Source organism: Peromyscus maniculatus, chromosome 2 (assembly GCF_049852395.1).
Source record: "Peromyscus maniculatus bairdii isolate BWxNUB_F1_BW_parent chromosome 2, HU_Pman_BW_mat_3.1, whole genome shotgun sequence".
Classification (NCBI taxonomy): Eukaryota; Metazoa; Chordata; class Mammalia; order Rodentia; family Cricetidae; genus Peromyscus; species Peromyscus maniculatus.
In genome coordinates this window covers 12,432,125-12,451,836 of record NC_134853.1, presented here as the reverse complement: position 1 = coordinate 12,451,836, position 19,712 = coordinate 12,432,125, and the positions used below count along the sequence as shown (strand labels likewise).

Here is a 19,712-nt window from a genome sequence, read left to right as displayed (position 1 = left end):
CAGCAATTTCATTGAATATCCCCAGTCACCTATCTATTTTTTATACTTAATTACCTTTTGAAAATCTTTGACTAAACTCCTTAGAATGGCTGAATAACACAAGGATAAAATAAATGTCCCCTGAAGTCTAATTTGTGGTCCTTAAAATGGAGAATGTAGCAAAAAAAAAAAAAAAAAAAGATTTTGAATGAAAATGATCAATTCTTCATAGCACTTACTCCAAAAGAAAGAGATATAATCATATCACACACACACAAACAAAAGTGCTTTGTTAATTTTTGGAGGCTGTCATTGTTCCTTTTATATAAACCATTGTAATCTTTCTATTTTAACTTTTCTTTTTCTCTCATACATTACATCCAGACCTAAGTTCCCCATCCCTCCATTCCTCCCAGTCCCTTCTTCCCATCTCCCCCAGATCAACTCTTCCCCCGTTTCCCTTAAAAAAATGGAAGAGCAGACCTCCCAGGGATATACACCAAAAATACCTAAGAAGATACAATAAGATTGTGTGCAAACCCTCATATCAAGGTTGGCTGTGGCAACCCAGTAGGAGAAAAAGTGATCAAAGGGCAGGCAAGAGTCAGAGACACTCCCCTCACTCCCATTGTTGGGTGTCCCAAAGGAACACCAAGCTACATGACCATAAGGTACAACCAGAGGACTTAGGGCAGACCCATACAGGGTCCGTGTTTGTGGCTCCAGTTTCTATGAGCCCCTGTGAGCCCTGCTTATTTGATTCTGGGGGCCTTGTTCTCCTGGTGTCTTCAATCCCTCTGGCTCCTACAATACTTCCTCCCCCTCTTCTGCGGAGCAGGGGGGCGGGTTCCTTTGGTTCTGCATAATGTTTGGCTGAGTCTGTAAATCTGATCCCATCGGTTGCTTAGATAATGTCTCTTTGATGATAATTGGACTAGGTAACGACCTATGAGTTTAATGAGTGTAGCAGAATAACCTTTTTTTTTTTTTTCCTTTTTCTTCTTTGTTTTGCCAGTAGTGCTTGGCTCTCCCCTGGGTCTCTGGGCTGTCTTGTCTCTGGTTCCTGGCCATTCAGGCAGTGTCAGGCATGGGCTCCCTCTCTTGATGTGGGTCTCAAGTTGGATCAGTCATGGGGTGGTTACTCCCACAAGTTCTGCACCACCACCAATGCCTCAACAATCTTTCTTACAGTCAGGAAAGATTATAGGTCAAAGGTTTTGTGGTTGGGTTGATATACCAGTCCTGCTGCATTGCCTGGTTAGAGAAGATGGTCAGTTTGGCTCCATATCCCCCCTTAATAGGAGACAGCACTAGGTTTCTACATCACTCTTCAAATGCCCCCCAATTCCAGTTGTCTCTCCCAGGACTCTCTACCTCCTCCCTTGCCCTCCAGATTCCACCTTTAACCATTCCCACCGGTCCCCAGTCTACCTGGAAAATCTGTTCTATATTCCAAGGAGACCCACAATTCCCTCCTTGAGTCCTCCTTGTTACTTAGCCTTTCTTGGTCTGTGGATTAGCATGATTGACCTTTACAGCTAATATCTACTTATGAGTGAGTACATACCATATTTATCTTTCTGGGTCTGTGTTACTTCACTCAGGATGATTTTTTTCTAGTTCCATTCACCCATCTGCAAATTTCATAATGCCATTGTTTTTAACAGTCGAGTAATACTCCACTGTGTAAATGTACCACATTTTCTTTATCCATTCTTCAGTTGAGGGGCATCTAGGTTGTTTTCAGTTTCTGGATATTATGAATAAAGCTATTGTGAACATAGTTGAGCAAGTGTCCTTGTGGTATGGTTGAGTGTCCCTTGGGTATATGCCTAAGAGTGGTATGGCTTGGTCTTGAGGTAGATTGATTCCCAATTTTCTGAAGAATCACCATATTGATGAACTATCATATTGTATGTACTAGTGTGCATTCCCACCAGTGATAGAGGAGTGTTCCCCATTGCTCCACATCATGAGCTGTCACTTGTATTATTGATATTAGCCAGCCTGACAGGTGTAAGATGGAATTTCAGTGTTGTTTTGATTTGCATTTCCCTGATGGCTAAGGATGTTGAACATCTCCTTGAATATTTTTTTGCCATTTGAGATTCTTTTGTGGAGAATTCTCTGTTTAGAGCTGTACTCAATTTTTTTAAATAAATATTTTATTTTATAATTAATTTAATTTTACATATCAGCCATGGATTCACTTGTCCTCTGTCATCCCCCCCCCCCAGCCTCCCTTCCCCAATCCAACTCTCATTCTCACCTCCTCCAAGGCAAGGTCTCCCCTGGGGATTCAGCACAGCTTGGTAGATTCAGCTGAGGCAGATCCAGTCCCCTCCTCCCTGCAACAAGGCTGAGCAAAGTGTCTCAGCATAGACCCTAGGTTCCAAAAAGCCAGCTCATGCACAAAGGACAGGTCCCAGTCCCACTGCCTGGGGGCCTCCTAAACAGTTCAAGCTCATCAACTGTCTCACTTATCTAGAGGGCCTGGATCAGTTCCATGGGGGCTCCTCAGCTATTGGTTCACAGTTTATGTGTTTCCATTAGTTTGGCTATTTGTCCCTGTGCTTTTTCCAATTGTGGTCTCCATATTTCTTGCACATATAATCCCCCCTTTCTCTCGCCTGTTGTACTCCTGGAGCTCCACCTGGGGTTTGGCCATAGATCTCTGCATCTTCTTCCACCAGTCACTGAATGAGAGATCTATGATGATAATTAGGGTGTTCAGCCATCTGATCACCAGAGTAGGTCAGTTTAGTCACTCCCTTGACCATTGCCAGTAGTCTATAGTGGAGGTATCTTTTTGGATTTCTGGGGACCTCTCTAGCACTCTGCTTCTTCCTATTCCCATGGGGTCTCCATTTATCATAGTGTCTCTTTCCTTGTTCTCCCACTCTGTTCCTGATCCAGCTGGGACCTCCCACTCCCCTAAGCTCTCTTTCTCCCTGACCCTTGTCCTCCATTACCCCCCTTACCTCTAGTTTGCTCATGTAAATCTCATCCATTTCTCTGTTGCTGGGTGACCCCTGTGTCTTTCTTAGGGTCCTCTTTAATAGGCAGCCTCCTGGAGTTGTGAGTTGCAGTCTGGTTATCCTTTGCTTTACATCTAGGATGTGGAGCAAGGGGAACACTCCTATACTGTTGGTGGGAATTAAAACTTGTATTGCCACTTGGAAATCAGTATGGTCCTTTCTTAGAAAATTGGGAATCAACCTCCCTCAAGACCCAGCTATACTGCTCTTGGGCATATACCCAAGGAATGCTCAATCATACCACAAGGACACATGCTCAATTATGTTCATAGCAGCATTATTTGTAATAGCCAGAACCTGGAAACAACCTAGATGCCCCTCAACTGAAGAATGGATAAAGAAAATGTGGTACATATACATAATAGAGTACTACTCAGCAGAGAAAAACAATGACATCATGAGTTTTGCAGGCAAATGGATGGAACTAGAAAACATCATCCTGAGTGAGGTAACCCAGATTCAGAAAGACAAACATGGTATATACTCACTTATAAGTGGATACTAGGTGTAAAACAAAGGATAACCAGACTGTATCAGATTTTTGAATTGGATTATTTAGTTTGTTGATGTCTAGTTTGTTGAGTTCTTTATATATTTTGGATATTAGCCCTCTGTCAGTTGTGGGGTTAGTGAAAATCTTTTTCCAATCTGTATGCTGCCATTTTGACCTATAGATGATGTCCTTTGCCTTACAGAAGCTTCTGAACTTGATGTGGTTTCATTTATTGACTGTTGCTTTTAGAGTCTGTGCTATTGAGGTTCTGTTCAGGAAGTTGTCACCTGTACCAATGTGTTCAAAGCTATTCTCTACTTTCTCTTCTGTTAGACTCAGTGTATCTGATTTTATGTTGAGGTCTTTTATTCCAATGTACTTCAGTTTTGTGCAGGGTGATAGATATAGATAGATTTACATTCTTCTACATGCCAGCATACAGTTAGATCAGCATCATTTGTTGAAGATGCTTCTTATTTCCATTGTGTATTTCTGGCTTTTGTATTAAAAATTTGGTGTCCATGGGTGTGTGTGGATTGGCCTTAGTATCTTCAACTCGATTCATTTGATCAACCTGTCTGTTTTTATGCCAATTCCATGAAAATTTAATTAGTATAGCTCTGTTTTCCTGCTTGAAATCAGGTGAGATCTTGGATGTTCTTTTCTTATACAGAATTGTTTATCTATCCTGGGTTTTTTCTTTTCCTTTAGGAAGTTGAGTATTGTCCTTTTACAGTCTGTAAAGAATTGTGTTGGAATTTTGATGGGGATTGCATGGAATCTGTAGATTACTTTTGCTAAGAGTGCCTTTTTTTTTTTTTTTTTTTTTTTTTTTTTTTTTTTTTTTGGCTTTTTGAAACAGGTTTTCTCTGTAGCTTTGTGCCTTTGCTGGAACTCACTCTGTACTCTGTAGCCCAGGTTGGCCTTGAACTCACAGAGATCCACCTGCCATTTTTACTATGTGAATTCTGTCAATCCTTGAACATGGGCGATATTTCTATCTTCTTATATCTTTTTCAAATTCTTTCTTCAAAGTCTTGAAGAATTTTTGTCACATGAGTCTTTCACTTAATTAGTAAGAGTTGCCACAAGTTATTTTATATTATTTGTGGTTATTGTGAAGGGTGTTATTTTCCTGATTTTTTTTCTCAATTGCTTTGTTATTTGTGTATAGGAGGGCTGATTTTTTTGAGTTAATCTTGTATTCAGTCACTTCACTAAATGTGTTTATCAGCTGTAGGAGTTCCCTGGTAGAATTTTTGGGGTCATTTATGTATGCTATCATATCATCTGCAAATAATAATACTTTCACTTCTTCCTTTCCAATTTCTATCCCCTTGATCTCTTTCAGTTGTCTTGCACTAGAAATTCAATTGCTATATTGAATAGGCATGGGGAGAGTAGACAGCCTTATCTTGTCTCTGATTTTAGTGGATTTGCTTTGAGTTTCTATTTAATTTGATGTTTGCTATTGTAAATTACCTTTGTTATATTTAGGTGTGTCCTTTATTTCCCAAATCTCTCCAAGACTTTTATCATGAAGGTTTTTCAGATTTTGTTAAAGGCCTTTTTAGCACCTAATAAGATTATCGTGATTTTTTTTCTTTTAATTAGTTTATATGGTAGATTACATTGAATGATTTCATATGTTGATCCATCCCTATATCTCTGGGATGAAGCCTACTTGATCATAGTGGATGATCTTGATGTAGACTTGGATTGGGATAAGTATTTTATTGTGTATTTTTGCCTCCTATGTTCAAGAAGGGAAACTGGCCTGCAAATTCTCTTTCTTTGTTGAGTTTTGTGTGCTTTGTATATCAGGGTGCCTACGGCCTCATAAAATGATTTTGGAAATGTCCTTTCAGTTTATATTTTGTGGAATAATTTGAGGAGTATTGGCCCTAACTCTTCTTTGGAAGTCTTGTAGAATTCTATTCTAAAACTGTCTGGCCCTGGGCTTTTTTTGGTTGGAAGAGTTTAAATGACTGCTTCTTTAACTTGTTTGTCTGATCTTGACTTAATTTTGCAAGTTGTATCTATCTAGAAAATTATTCATTTCTTTTAGACTTTCTAATTTTGTGGAGTACAGGTTTTTAAAGCATGATCTTATGATTCTTGGCATTTCCCTGGTGTTTGTTGTTATGTCCCCCTTTTTGTTTCTGGTTTTGTTAATTTAGAGATCCTCTCTCTGTGTTTTAGTTAGTTTGGGTCAGAGTTTGTCTATATTGTTGATTTAATAAATTATTCATATTGCTGTATTTGTTTCTATTTTATTGATTTCAGCCCTCAATTTGATTATTTCTGGCTGTCTACTCCTCTTGGGTGTGATTAATTGTTTTTGTTCTAGAGCTTTTAGGTGTGCTGCTAAGTTGCTAATATTAAATATGTCCAATTTATTTATGTAAGCACTTAGTGCTATTTACTTTCCTCTTAGCACTGCTTTTGTTGTGTCCCATAAGTTTGGGTATGTAGTATATTTATTTTCATTGAGTTCTTGGAAGTCTTTCATTACTTTCTTTATTTCAACCTTGACTCAGCAGTTAGTTGAGAGTTGTTCACTTTCCATGTATTTATAGACTTTCTGTTGTTTTTGTTGCCGTTGAAGTCCAATTTTAATCTGTGGTAGTTTGATAGCATGCAGGATGTTATTTCAGTTTCATTGTATCTGTTGAGGCTTGCTTTGTCATTGAGTATGTGGTCAGTTTTGGAGAAAGTTCTGTGAGGTGCTAAGAAGAAGATATATTTTTCTATGTTTGGGTGAAATGTTCTGTAAATGTCTGTTAGGTCCATTTGAGTCATAATATCTACTAACTCCATTATTTCTCTATTTAGTTTTTGTCTGGGTGACCTGTCAATTGGTGAGAGTAAGGTATTGAAGTCTCTCATTATCAATGTGTGAGAGTCAATGTGTGATTATAGCTTTAGTAGTGTTTCCTTTACAAATGTGACTTCCCTGGAATTGGAGGCATAGATGTCAAGAATTGAAAAAAAAAAAAAAAGAATTGCAAGTCCATCTTTCTGGATCTTTCCTTTGATGAATATGAAGTGTTCTTTTGGTTAATTTTTATTTGAAATTTATTTTGTTAGTTATTAGAATGGCTACAACAGCTTGTTTCTTAGGTCCATTTGCTTGGAAAATCTTTTTCCAACTCTTTTCTGTGAGACAAAACACATCTTTGATGTTGAGGTGTGTTTCTTGTATATAGCAGAAGGATGGATCCTATTTTCACATCCATTCTGTGAGTCTGTGTCTTTTTATTGGGGAATTGAGTCCACTGACATTGGGAGACATCAATGACCAATGATTGTCAATTCCTGTTATTTTGTTTTTGGTGGTGATGGTGGTAGTGAGCGCATGTGCACGTGTGTGTGTGTGTGTGTGTGTGTGTGTGTGTGTGTGTGTGTGCACTTCCCTTTATTTGCTGGTGTGAGATTGTTTATTTCCTGTATTTTTATAGGTGTAGTTAACTTCCTTCAGTTGGAGTTTTTCTTCTACTATCTTCTGTAGGGCTGGATTTAGAGATAGATATTGTTTAAATTTTACTTTATCATAGAATATCTTGTTTTCTCTATCTAAGGTGATTGAAAGTTTTACTGAGTATTATACTCTGGGCTGGCATCTATTGTCTCTTAGAGTCTGCAAGACATCTGTCCAAGCCTTTCTGGCCTTTAGAGTCTCCATTGAGATGTGTGGTGTAATTCTAATAGGTCGACCTTTATATATTACTTGGCCTTTTTCACTTTCACCTTTTAATAGTCTTTCTTTCTTCTATATGTTTAGTGTTTTGATTATTATGTGGTAAGGGGACTTTCTTTCCTGATCCAATCTATTTGGTATTCTGTAAACTTCTTATACCTTTATAGGCATGTCCTTCTTCAGGATAGGAAAATTTTCTTCTATGTTTTTGTTAAAAATACTTTCTGGGTCTTTGAGCTGTGATTTTTCTTCTTCTACTCCTATTATTACTGGGTTTGGGGTGTAATGGGTGGGAGGGGTGGGCTCTTTGTAGAAGGCTGGGCATGCTCTGAGGAAGTGTTGAGTGTGTGCTGGAGGGAGCTTACCCTGGAAACATTATAATCTTATGAACACTATGAGAAGCTTTTCCTTCTTCCTTACTGCTGTCACAGAATCATGTTCTGTTTTGTCACTGATGTATCAAGAGTTTTTCCAGCTGGGTGTGGTGGTGTACACTTTTAACCCCAGCACTTGGGGAGCAGAGGCAGGTGGATTTCTGTGAGTTTGAGCTCAGCCTGATCTAGAAAGTGACTTCCAAGACATCCAGGGCTGTTACACAGAGAAATCTTGTCTCAAAACCAGAACCAAAAGAAAAATAGAAACAAAAACAACAACAAAAAGTTTTTATTTAGGTCTGTGTATTACATAAAAAGTTGTTGAATTTTAGCTAAGCAAATATTACTCAGCTTGATAATAATTAAATTCAGTGCTAGATTCTTGCCCCAAATCAAGACCAAGGACATTTATTAGTTTTCTGTTGAGTAAGAAATTATTGTGTATGTATTGGCTCTACCCAACGAACATTAATTACCCAAAGTTTCTGGGAATCAGGCATCTTTGAAAGGCATCAGGAAAGAATGTAGGGCTGGTTTCTTCTGAATGCTCAACCTGGACAGGAACCATTTGTGAATTCACTTAGGAATTGCTGTAAATCAGCTCTTGTGTTGTTCAGACACAAGGCCTCATCTTCTTGCTGCCTGTCTGAGGGAGAATGCTGAAGGCTAATACAGAGGCCATCTAAGTTCATTGCCACACAACTCTTGTGATATCACTGCCTTCTCCATAGACAGCAGCAAGCAAAATTAAGACAAAATCATATGCACACTATCATGTACATCCCATCAGTTCTGTGGTTATAAGCAAGTCACAGGTCTACCCACACTCAAGAAAGAGATATTGCAGAATATGAGCTGTCTTCTTAAGCAATATCTTTTTACCACTATATAAAGCTGACAGGCCACTCACTATGTGCAAATCACTTGGAAATAAATACATAAATAGTAAAATAAGTGAATATGATTCTAATTTTTATCCTGGAAATGATAAAATTGGCTTTGTCATTTGCAAGCTATGTAGCACTCAGTAACTAAACCCACCTCTCTGGAAACAGAAGGGTTCAGGTCCATTTCTGAAAAATGACTAAAACAATAACTGAATTCTTCTTTAGCACAAGCACAGGCTTATAGTACCTAGTGTGTGTTGAATCACTCAATTGATTAATATTTTGTTATCCTATACTTCAATGGTCTATTTCAAATTTTCTTAGTGGTTTATAATAGAGTGGCTAAATCTGGAAAAATTTTAATTAGTTTAAATATAATTTTTTTATCCACCCTAACAGGTATAAAATGGTAGTTCTGATAAGTCAGAACAGAGATCAAGAGACAGACAACTAAGTTAAAAATCTTAACTCTTTTTTTTTTTATCAATTTGGCAAATGTTTATTCCCTCTTCATTGTAAATATGAAATGGTGATAGCACTTTACTTACATGTTGAACAGATTAAATAGCATAGCACTGTACAAAATGTTCAGCACAATGCCTTGCAGATAGTAATTGCTTTGTAATTATTAGCCATCATGTATTTTGTTATCATTGCAATATCAAGCATCATTGTATTGGGCAAGTGAAACACATACCAGGCTAGTCAGAAATGGTGCTTTATTAAAGTATTTTCTCTTCTAAATTTCCCCTGAGATTCATGAGTAGTCAGGCAAATTGAAAGACTTAAAATCCATGTTTAATTTTATAAATATTGTTTTTAATAGTTGGATGAGTTTACTTGGAGCTTATCTGATATCCTCAAAAAGAAAGAGATAAAGCAATCCTTTTACTTGCAAGAGTCATAACTGCCAGCTGAAAATGTGAATTTTGATTTTCATATTCTGCTCTTTTGAAGGCAGATTTCCAGGTACAACACTCCATGGTTAGTAATAAATGGGCTGTACATAAATTATGCATTCAGAAAAAATGAAAGACAAAAGCACCCAGCATCTCTTTAGCTGGTTAGAGGAAACAGTTTCACTGTCTGACATTGAAGACAAGACAGTCAATGTAATTTCATAGAATCACAAGCAGCCACATTCTCACTCCACCCTGTCTTTCAGACTCTTTTGTTCTCTACAGGGGAAAATCACAGAGAATGAGAAATAACTGTGCAGCGACATCCATTTTGCAGTGGAGAATAATCCTTCCTCATCCATAAACCTTGTCTGAATCCCCCCCTCTTCGTCTTGGATTTTTTTTCTATAATTATTTTCTTTTGTGAAATGAGAACAAATCTAAAAAAGGTTCCAAACTGCAAAAAATCACTACTGCATTCCACTTATTCTGGCTGCTGTAACAAAACACCACAGGCTGGGCAGTACATAAGGAACAGGCAGTGATTTTTTCACAGTTCTGTAGTCTGGGAAATCAGGGATCAATGTATGGAGACTTTTATTGTTTACCGAGGATCCAGACTCTGCTTCCAAGACAGAGTCTTGCATGCTGTGTGCTCTCCTCAGGTAGGAGGGAGCCCAATATATTCATATGGCAGAAAACTGAAGGCAAAGGTCCAGACTACTTCAAACTGGCCTTAGAAGGATGTATGACCCCAGGCAGGAGGGATCTGCTGTGGCCTAGTCACCACCTGAAGGCCCCCATCACTGTGGTCAGGTCTGTTAGGTTTCAGTACTTGGATTTTGAAAAGTACCCAGGGAAAACAGAACAGTAAGATACTAAGGAACACTAATGAAAGTGCACATCTTTGAAAACTGACAAATTCATTATATAGATATCATGAAACCTCCAAATGGTATATTATATGAATGTGTGGATACCTTTAAAAGGAGATGCAGCATTGAGATGGATGAAAGTCATCCCCATGGATAGTTATCTCTTTATTTTTAACCTCCAGTTAAATAGATATCTAGTAGATCAAGGAGAGACACAAAAAGCTATTTCCTCAGCTGAAATTGTTTTTTCCCTCCCTCCCTCCCTCTCTCCCTCCCTCCCTCCCTCCCTCTCTCCCTCCCTCCCTCCCTCCCTCCCTTGCTCCCTCCCTCCCTCCCTCTCTTCTTTCCATTTCCCCTTCTCTCCCTTCCCCCCCTCCTTAGTCTCAGCATTGACTAAACCCAAGATGGCAGGGGTAGAGCACATTTTGTTCATTACTTTAAAACAGTTTCTAAAGTTGGAAAAGATCATTGGAGGATGTTGTGTGAACTTTTTCACTAAAGGCAGGACACCAAGGACAGGAAATAAAGCATTCCACCCAAGTGTAACTTGGTGAAACAATGACTTTAATTGGAATCAAAGCAATGAGCCATCTCCACAGCTCTTCAAATAAAGAAAAGTCTTAGGTACCAATTAAATTTAGCTAATCTTTGTTTTTTAAATTACTTGTCTAACACACAATTATCATAATTATTGATGTCTCCATTTTTATTAGTGACTTTATTAGTATCTACCATACATTGTGATCAAACCATGACTGTTATTTGTTAAATTCAATTTTGGTTGTTTAGGTGCCCAACTAAGGGAAAACAAAAATTCTCTGAAGTTTACATGGACAACTCTTTTTATGAATAATGTCAATCTTTTAAATTGTTAATTTCCAGAAGTTCTAAAATAGACAGGTCTATTTGGATGTGAGAAGAGAAAACTAAGAGCTACTGTGTTGTCCCCAAATTTATTGTGCTGGGAACATCTTTGTTAAGTTGTCATTAGAAGAATATTTACTAATTATTCTTTTTCTAACCATGTGTCAATGAAAATAGTAAATGCTTTAAATCTGTTAACAGATTATATCTTTACCCCATTAACAAGAGGTTAAGTTACAACAATACTAGGGATAAACGCTCATGTTAAGGCTGGACAAGGCAATCCAGGCAAGGAAGTGTCCCAAGAACAGGCAAAAGAGTCAGAGACACCAACAACTCCTGCTTTTAGGAGTCGCACAAGACCGCAAAGCTACACAACCACAGCATGTAGGACTTATTGCAGACCCAGAGAGGCTTTGTGATTGCCACTTCAGTGTGTCTGTGAACCCCTATGATTCCTGCTTAGTTGATTCTGTGGCCATGTTCTCCTGGGGTCCTTGAACCCTCTGACTCCTACAATCCTTCCTCCCTCTCTTCAGCAGGATTCCCTGAACTCTTCTTAATGTTTGGCTGTGGGTGTCTCCATTTGTTCCCATCTACTACCAGAGGAAGCCTCTCTGGTGATGATTGGGCTAGGCCGATGAGTATATGAGTATAATAGAATATAGGAATCATTTCTGACAGTTGTGTTTGGTTTTATCATAGGTCTGGGCTATCCAGCCTAATGGATTAGGCATTGGCCCCCTAAAAATATTTTTAAACTCTTGGGCTTTGTTACTAATTTCAAATGAGAATACAAAATATGAATGTGCATTAGAAAGTAATAATGCACAATGTTCATATTTACAAAATGCTTACAAATTTACATATTTAAACTGCCATTTAGTTGAATTTTATTGTTGATTGAATTTTTAAAAAACATCTACATGCATTGTTCACAGATTTTTAACCTTTTGGTGGATGTATAGAAAATGTGAGCTTATAAAACATGGAAAATGTTTATGTTAATCATTTTTATTGGCTGGTTTTCTCTGTGGACCATGTGAAAGTAAAAGTAGTCTAAAGTAGAGGTCCAAAGAGGAAAGAGGGGAGCTGGTAAACTCTACTGACATTAACTTCCTAGGAATTTTAGCATACTGTTTGCCCATACAGGTTCCATTAAAGTTAATGGGAGTTGTGTGACTAATTCTCTCTGTAGAGTACTAAAAATGTACCCTGCAGTATTAAAAAGTCTGAACTTAATTTTTGCTTTCTCTTAACCTTGATTATGTTATACTAAAGATAGATACTTTCATTATCATGCACATATATAGTAAATTTAATATAAAGGTTTAAAAATAATTTATTTGGGGGAGAGGCTGCAGTTATATGGGTCAGAACAGAATTTTAATTCATGTTGTACATAAGAGTTCTGCTTTCATTATAATGATAAAACAAGCATGCACATCTGTAATTCACCCTCTAGCTATACAAATGAGAGCTTAAACCTCAATGAATTCAATAAATGAACATTTTCAGAACACTTATTTAAAATTAGGTCTACTTTTTAATCAGTCATGTTTTAAGTGAAAGCTTATTAATAGGTCATTAATAAAACATGCTTATGGAATGAGGTTTCAAGTAAGAGGTAAGATGAATGAAATATAACAAAAATGAAACAAACCTAATGGATAATGTTTAATTTTATTTTAAATACTTTATATTAAATTGCATATTTATTTCAGATTAAAAATGAATTTCTAGTAATTTTCAAGTGTACATTGAGTTAAAATACCATAGATAATATCAGCTATGAATTCATGATCCTTTTATAATGCCAAGTTTCTTCTGCTTTTGACACTCAAATTGAACTCTTAATGTCATTTTTTTTCTTTAAGTAATTTCTGCCTGGCTTCTATCCCTACCCAGGGAAATAAAGTTATAAGAGTTTAAGAATGAAAAAGGAAAGAAAAATTATATCCATGAATAAATATGCTATTATCCATTTTTCCCTGAAACCTGCAGATACATTACAAAGTAAGGGAGACACAGAAGCGATGTCCTAAGCACAAAGTCCATGACAAGGAAGCAAATGACCCTGCAGAACTGTGCATCAATAAAGCAGAACATTCTGAAAGTCTAGAACTTGGCTTAACTAACTTTCCAGAATACAGAACTTTCTCCCAGCTGAACATAAACTGCAGCTAAGACTGATCTTTTTATGTTATACATTCATCATCTTCTTTTGCTATTACAAGACTCTCTGTGTCTAAATCATAATGGAATCTTGAGTAAGGGTGGGGCTCGGGTAAAGTTACAAACCATTTCACAGTTCTAATTGATTGAATCTGAGATCATACACTTAGCTATTGAACTTCAACACATTCTTAAAGCAATTCCACTCAAGATTCCATCATGTAGAATTCACTTTGAAGCTTGCAATATTTCAGTTTTGAGCTGAAACCTACTTTCCTAATTTTCAGGTTTGCAGCTGAAAGCTATACATGTCCTGGGGGGTGTTGGACTGTCCAGACCCAGCTTCCCAGGCTGGCTTATGACACAGATCTCAAACATCCAAAGCAGATGATATATCCCTGATTATGTATAAATTTCTCTTCAGTGGAAATAGCATCTGTACATGTGGTTTCTTATTAATAACTCCAGGACCTTGGGCTCTGTCAATGGCTAACAAAGCCACATATCTGTCAAAGGTTCAGTTGTGTGTGTGTGTGTGTGTGTGTGTGTGTGTGTGTGTGTGTGTGTGTAGTTTGTTCATGTGTATCAAAGCTAGAGGTTGACATAAAATATTTTCTCCAATCTTTTCTCAACTTATATTTTTGAGACAAAGTCTCTCACTTAGAGTTCACCAATTTGGCTGTGGGGCAGGATAGCAAGCCCCCCAAATCCCTCTGTCTCTGATGCCTCAGCTCTGGGATTATAAGCATATGCCACCACACCAGGCCTTTTATGTGAGTGCTGGGGATCTGAAATTAGGTCCTTGTGCTTCTAAAGCAGCACTTTACTGCTCAGGCCATCTTAGCCTTTCGTCTTGAACTCTTGTGATTCTTGAGGTGATTTGTAGGACATCACTCTTTCCCCCTTTAAAAGGCACAATAATGTACACTTTCAGTTAAAAATAATTTCTCCATATTTGTCTGCAAAGACATTGCCAGTGTACTTTGTGACTTCCTGACAGGAGAATGAATTGGGAAGCATGAACCTCAATCATTTAAGTTAACATAGCTCATGCTGTGTGTGGGTGTTTAGCATGTATTACACAGTTACGACTAACTCTATGTGTTCTCTGCTTTCAGCATGAGCTCGCATCAGGGTCCTGTCTCCACTGTGGTTATCCATCTAAACTCCCTTCTCTTCAGGTAAGATCTGTGACTCACTTGTATTGTCTACCTATACATCAGCTTACTTCATTTTAGGAATGTTTAGATTTTCTTTCCTATGAGTCCAGGAATGTGCTCTTCCCCACGTCCCAGATTGCACAGAAGCTATCTCTTTAGGTGTGTGCTACTTTCTTTGTGATGTGTCACCCTCTTTAAAACCTTTCTCCCACCTTTGTACAGCAGGAGCTCAAACCCGCCATTTCAGAATAGGTGATCTGCTTTCTGAGAGGGCACAGACATCTATAATAGCGGCATATTGGGTTTCAAATCAAGAGATCTAATTTCCACTACAAAGCCTCTGTTAGTAGTCTTTTGTTTCAACTGTTTCTGTCCAGTCTTTTGATTTCATAATCTGGTACCTGCTTAGAGATTAAATTTTTCCTATGACCCTAGAAAACATCCATGAGCAGCTCCTGATCCTGCCGAGCATCCCTCTACACCGTGTGTTGTGAGAGTGGAAACTGGTACCCTGGCACAAAGAACTGCCTTTGCTGCCTTCTGGAAGGCAGGGGCTGCTGGGTGTGCTTTATTCAGAGCTATGTGATGATTCAGTTCACCCCAATTTGCCCTTTGGGAACTGCTGTGAAAACTTCTTTTGTACAGTAAATCATGACAGCATTTGGCCTTCATTTGGGGGTAAGTACATGGTTTATATATTAAAGCCATTTCTTTTTCCCTCTAGAAATACCATGTGGCATCAATTTGTTTGTAAGCACAAATCAAATGGCAGTTTGGGATCCTGCCGATGATCCAGAATATTCTGTATTAAGTTTTCAAAGGTTATCAGAGCAATGAAAATCTAACTTTGAAAAAATTATGAGATGACCTGAGTCCCCAAGGACACATCCATTTACCCGCAGAGACTCTCACAAGCTAGTTGGAGGAAATCTGTTCTGAGACACTATAAGATGCTAGGACATTGATGGCACAGGTCAAGAATTATTATGCTACTGAGAATACATAACTTTTCATGTGGGTATTGGCAGAGCTGAACTTTGTTGGTTTTACCTCGCCAGCTGAGATTTTTATTAATGGTCCTCACGCATAGGTGAGCGTAGGGTGTAGACTTAGAAGCAGCTGCAGCTCTGTAGCTTCACCTTTTAAAATGTGCCATAAATGAACAAACAGGGCAACACCCCCAAGTGATTGCTCTTTGCTCTACCTCTAGACTCCTAAGGAACATCCAACAACGGCACTCTTGGTGTCTAAATTTATCCAACCAGCCATGCTTGTGGCTCCTGTGGTTGGCCTGTGGCCTGGAGCTCAGATTGCCCAGTAGTTCTTTTTCCCAAAATAGGCTGAGGAAGTTTGAGACCGTGTTTGGTTTGTTCCAAAGGGGCTGCCATATATTTAACGAGGTTGTGAACATACACTAAGATTTGTACATGGCTCATCAAATAAAATACATCTTCAACTCACTTTTCACTTCAGTGAGTGGTTTGGAGTGGGCTGTTTTACAAGCACATGTGTTTATCATATGACTTTGTTTGGGGACAAACATCATTTCTTACATTTGGGATGCAGTTTCTAAGTAGTTTAAAGCCCTGCTTCATCTGTCTGTACTCAAAAGCAAATGCTAAGTTTGGTGGTTCTTTTCCCATTTTGGGAAGGTTTCTTTGAACACCAAAGTGTCACGGTTTATTCATACATGCCATCCTAAAACAAGAGGACAAGAAAAAGCTTTCTGCACATAGAGAAGCATATAGTTTATTATTGCTTGCGGGAAAGAGCAGTCAGTGGCCTGTTATCAGTTACACATCTTTATGAGAGCAGTATGTTCCACTGGGCTGTGTCTAGGACAGGTAACCGAAAGACCATGATCTCTTTCTGTGGTTCAATTTCTGGGACATTATTGAAGTCATTTAGTTCTTAGAACATTGGCTTCTATTTTGGGACAAAACAGCTGCCCCTCACACAGCAAAGAGGTGCATTGTGACTAATACTGAGAAAGTCATAGAGTTTATTTTTCTTCTCTAAGTCTCTCATATTCTATAGAGGAAGAAAGGATAATGTCTTTTTCTAAATGAACTTTGATGAAGAGCTCAGTGACTCACCCAATACCTCCAGTTTTCCATAGACTGTAATACATGATGTTTTATGAATAAGCTGGAGTGATAAAACATCTTCCATTTGATGAGTCAGAACCAATGTGATAAATCAGGATAACCCAGGGTTTATTTCCTGTGATTGTAGGAGATAAAATTGATTTTTCCATTTCCCCACTCCTATTTCCCTCCCACTTCCTCACTGTACTCTACAGTTGCTCATGGTAAAGGAGCTAGAGATAGGATTTGTCATAAAATTTAGGACTCCACAAACTAAACAGTGCCTCATTTGAAGACAAACAAAAGTAGGGCTGCTAATGAGAATGAAACTCGGATGCGGATCCTTTCCCACAGAGTTTGCAGCCAAAAGGGGAAACATCTGGAATGAGCGCCGTTCAATCTCCCTGGAATGAGAAGCCTTAGCCATAGTGCCAGCAGAAGCCCGACAATCCTCAGCATCAGTGTCTGATCTCAAGGACTGCTCTCAAGCAGTGAGCACATGTAGGGTCAAGGGTCAGGGGTTAAGAACATGGCTGGAACTGCTGGTGGGTGGGTAGCATCAGGAAGTTAGTAGCACACACAAGATTCAGTAACGCTTCTTCCTTTGCTTTTTTTTTTTTTTTTTTTTTTTTTTTTTTTTTTTTTGGTTTTTCGAGACAGGGTTTCTCTGCGTAGCTTTGCGCCTTTCCTGGAGCTCACTTGGTAGCCCAGGCTGGCCTCGAACTCACAGAGATCCGCCTGGCTCTGCCTCCCAAGTGCTGGGATTAAAGGCGTGCGCCACCACCGCCCGGCCTTCCTTTGCTTTTTAATATAAAGTTTTACCGTAGTCAAAAAAGAAAAAAAAATGTAAATGAAATGTAAAGACTTACTTGGCTTAGAATGATTATGCTACCAGAAGAAGATCTTCCTTTACATTTAGCTCATGTGAAGCAGTATGTATATGTAATAGTATGTATATTTCCTTTAGGTTTTTGGTGGACACATATATTTATAGACATGTTCTCATTGTTTCAGTTTCTCTGAAAGTCTGACACCATTCCAAAGTTCAGGAATGAATTCTTACAAATCAGTTTAATAAGATTAATGGCAACTTTTGAATCCATGAAAGACTTGAGGCTCAATAGTTATAATACACGGGTATAAATGAACTGTAGTGATGGATATGTGTATTAAATTAGTGAGAAGAAGAGGACCATAGTTAAGATTGCTCTGATTCTTGAAATATCATTCATTTGAAAACCTTCTGTAATAATGATGTGCACATTAGTTTCAGCTGCCTAAGGTAAAGGTGTATTTGTTTCCCACTTCTTAATGAACACATTGAGTCCATTTTCACCTTTATGCATAAAAAGGGAGGAGGTTGCTGCTACAGGAACACCAGTAGTGGATGCTAAGTTTTTCGTTTGATCTAGGGCTTAATAGACACCCTCTTTTAAATGATCTAAAACACAGTTCTGGGGGAAGTATATTTTAACACATATGCCCCCTCATTAGAAGTATTTAGGAACCCTAATTTACATTTTGAATGTTGGCTCTAAGCTAGTGTGTCTTCCTAATTTTGAAGCTCTTTGCTGATTTGCTTTTATTTTTGACAGTTTCACACATGTATTTCCTGAGTTTGGCACGTTTTCACACGCTTACCCTGTCACCCTTTCTCATTCTCATTCATATTCTTTCCCATGGAAACTGTTTTCCCAACAAGCTCGGTTCTACTCGGTGTCATTGTTTTTCCATCCACTGAGTTTAATTATGGTTGCTGGCACAAGGATGAGTGGCCGGTTAATTTCTAGAAGGTGGACAGCGTAGGAGCGGCTACATCACAGAAGAAGATGACATTCTCTCCTCCAGTTCTCATTTACCAGTCAGTGGGAGGCGGGGGTTTCACCAGTCCCTCCCTAACACATGATGAAACGGCGACAGATCCGGTCTTTGTGCAGGTCTGGAGCAGATCACCACATCTGCAGTGAGTTTATGAGTGCCATGGCCTTCTCATCTCTAGAAGACACTATTAACCCTTCCTGATCCCTCTCCTTTTTCCTCTCCTGGCTTAAACCTTTCCATTCCTAGCATCTCCTTCCTTTCACATCCCGTGGTCCTTGTTTGCCCCCGGCTTTTTGTGTCTTTCCTCTAGTGGTCACTTTAGCTCCCGGGATTTCATAGGCACTTCATAAATTTAGACTTTTAAGAAATGATTTGAATTAGTTAAATAAATGATGCTCTTCACTTGGCCTCAAAGCAGAAGACCCTTGGCTGGACTTGTGTGTTGTCCGCTGACTCTGGGAGGCAATGGGTCATGTATTTTGACAAAGAGACCCTGACCTTAGGTGTGGCCTGTAGCTTGTTCTCAGGCTCCATTTTGAAACTAAAGTTCTGTAGAGGGGAGTATTATCACTACCTTTGACAACAAAACATAAACACAATAAAACTTTTCTTACTAGGCATCGCATCTAAACTGCAACCTGGGCCCGGAAGTGAGGAATATAACTTCGGTCTGCACTAGTGCTAAAACCACGGACAGCAGTGATGTCAAGTCTTGAGGTTACGGTGTGAATCACAAGTTTTTCACTGATGGGGATTGATGGATTGGTGGAAGCGCTGGTGACACAAGGTATTTGGTTCATGATATTCATCTTCCTGTGCATTCTGTGAGCAAACAACTCTCAGGGTGAAATCCTAAAATAACAGCAAACCCTCTCAAAGACAAAAGTACAAAAATAAAACACAGGACATTTAGAAAATGTGTTCTTCCCCTTTGAGCCTTATTATTAATTATAATGTAATCCCTGAGAAAGGAAACTGTCGCTTTCAGACTCTGTTGTTCAACACTCAGACTGCATTCTATCCCTGTCTGAAATGGTGATTGGATTGAATGGGGTGATGAGAGAGACAGGAGGAATTGCCAGTGATTCCCTTGCTCACCCATGAGCACTTTATCTATTTGAAGGTCAAGTTAGTTTTTTATTTATTTTAAATAAATGTATCTATTTTGTGAGATAGGGTCTCCCCATATAGCCCCAGTTGGCCTGGAACTCACCATGTATATCAGGCTGATATTGAACTCACAGAGACCTGTCTCTGTCTCCTGAGTGCAGGGATTAAAGGCCTGTGCTACCATACCTTACTCAACTAGATTCTTTAGTTGAAACTAAAACTACTTCATCTTTGCATTTATGCTTTAAAT

General features: G+C 38.6%; 1 long non-coding RNA gene across 1 annotated transcript in view; it reads left to right on the top strand.

Moving 5' to 3' along the window:
• LOC121827137 (uncharacterized) overlaps positions 1–19,712 on the top strand; it is an 80,953-nt gene that overhangs the window by 51,984 nt on the left and 9,257 nt on the right. Inside the window, exons 2-3 of the long non-coding RNA XR_006069231.2 lie at positions 14,403–14,465; positions 18,970–19,139. This is a non-coding gene — a long non-coding RNA (uncharacterized LOC121827137). The remainder of the gene's footprint in view (positions 1–14,402; positions 14,466–18,969; positions 19,140–19,712) is intronic.